The sequence below is a fragment of the Neopelma chrysocephalum genome, unplaced genomic scaffold (genome assembly GCF_003984885.1).
Source record: "Neopelma chrysocephalum unplaced genomic scaffold, ASM398488v2 Primary Assembly neopelma1_147, whole genome shotgun sequence".
Taxonomy (NCBI): Eukaryota; Metazoa; Chordata; class Aves; order Passeriformes; family Pipridae; genus Neopelma; species Neopelma chrysocephalum.
In genome coordinates this window covers 9,014,375-9,016,699 of record NW_020897809.1, presented here as the reverse complement: position 1 = coordinate 9,016,699, position 2,325 = coordinate 9,014,375, and positions in this window count along the sequence as shown.

Sequence of the window (2,325 nt, the reverse complement as noted above, 5' to 3'; positions counted from 1 at the left end):
ACTGCTCTTCTTAATAATGGCCCATCTTCGCGAACGAAGATTTGGGGAAAGGTCTTTTTACCTTTCCAGCCTGCGCAATGGATTTTTTAGGTGAGACACAGCCTGCGCTGAACTGAGCCCACCCTTTAATCCTAAGGTTCATCTGCCGGGGCCAAGCAAGCTTGGACAATGGCAGTGAGGTCCTCAGGACGTAGGTTTGTTTAGAGTGTCCTTCTCATAGATGGATGGCCACACAGGGCTAACGACCTCCATCAGGCCAGGAGACCGGGGACTCGAATCCGTGGTCGCAGCAGTGAAAGTCCTGCACGCTAACCACTAGGCCACCAGGGGTCTCACTGCTCTTCTTAAGCATGTAAATATTACCTGGGGGGAAAAAAATAAATCAAGGTGTCTCCCTTTGATGTGGTGTCCACCAAGCACAGAGTGGGGCTGCACACAGCGTGGTCCACGGTGGCTAAGGGGTGTCTGGGTCATTTCCAGCAGGTGTCCAGAAGGGAAAGGGAAGGCCAGGTCAGACTGTCCTAACTCAGGCTGAGCGAGCAGAACCACAAGAAAACCTTCCAGCAGTGGAGAGACAGCAGAAAGCCCTGACCCAGCTGCCCATCAGGACCCCATATTGTGGGGTATCTTCATGTCTCTTTTGCTTTTACATTAATTCCTCCCTATGTCCCTAAAACACATTCCTGAATAAACGTGGTGTATTCAGAAGATCATATAATCAGAGTATTGATGGAAGACAATTTTTTGCACTGTGTATGTTGCTTATGTGGTATATAGTCTATATTCTGTGTTGATGTTTATACATTTATATGAAACTATACATTTATATGTCTTGCACCTCTACTGAATTAACTCACTATTTAATGTGGACAAGTCTGAAGAAATAAACTAAACAATGATTGTATATTTTGCTCTTTTCCACAAGGAACTGAAAAAGCTCCAAGGATTCAAGCAGACAACAGCCAAATAAACTTAATGAACACACAAACCAGTGAAGTCTGACACCAATTCCTTTGTTAGTGCTAACTTGCTCATCAATGAGCCCTTTTCAGCATCTGCACCCAACAGTGCATCCAGTGCTTATCCTCAGACTTCATCTCAGTTTGATGAAAGTTTAAAGGCACAAAAATTGTGAAATCAGGCCTTGTGCACTGAAACTTCCCATACTGTTTGATTTCTAACTGGCCATGGATACCCATTTGCCTGGCAGGTTAACACCCACAAAGCCAAGGAAACACATCCCTGGATTTAATTTAAAAACTCAGCGTTGAACTTACAGGTAATCCTCACACTAGTGAGCTTTTATCATTATTTTTAAACGTTTTTATATGCTTTAGCAGTAACCAAAGACCACAGATTAAATAGATAAGAAAAAGAGAGGATGCTTCACATGTGCAGGTCACACACACCATGGTCCCTGAGAGCCAGGACTAAAACTGAACGCAGCAAAGCAAATGAAAAGGACTTTTCTGTCTCATTACTGATATTGGCACAGATGCCAACATCCCACTCAGAACATGGCAGAGATGGTGCTTGGATGCATTTCTCTGACACCAGGTATTTACTGGAGTTGCCACACTGGGAGGTACATTTTGTTCCAACCCTCCACACCCTGTGGCACTGGTGTGGCCAGTCAGCTCATCACCGGGGGTGAGGGCTCATTCACTAAACTTGTTCTTCAGGTCAGATTTCCAAAACATCTTCCCACCTTTTTGCTGCTTTTAACAACAGCTCCCTTGCTATCCTACCGTGGTAGGTTGTGTACTTCATTTCCTGGCATAAACCACCCAAAGGGACACATCTTCTCTGGGGACTGAGGCCTTTGGTGTGACATGAGACCAGGGGACTTGGGCAGCACTTTGTAAAATGCTTTATCAACCTTTTCCAGCCCCAAGCAGTGAGGTTCCCATGGGCTATGCCCCAAAACTTACACTGATCACACACCTCCTTCCACACATGGATGCCAAAAGCAGTTGTTCATATCGTGACAGTTCCTCTTCTATGGAACAGAGTAAGAAACAACCATTTCTGCTCTTAAAAGATACCTGCCTATTAGCTATGCTTCATCGCCTGGATTTCTCTTACTGCCAGAGCTTTTAATACCAGCTTTGCTCTTTATCCAGGTCATGCTGAAATCTCTTTTCCCATGCACTCACTCCTGAAGTGCTCCTAGATAGTTTGCTGCAGTGGAATTTCCTGCCAAGGAACACTTACATTTTGCTGCCTGATATATTCCTCATTACTGCCTCAAAAATGGCAAATTCTGGTTTTCTTCCTCAAGCTAGTGGTACCCTCTGACTGACCCTGGCTGAACACCCCTGCTCA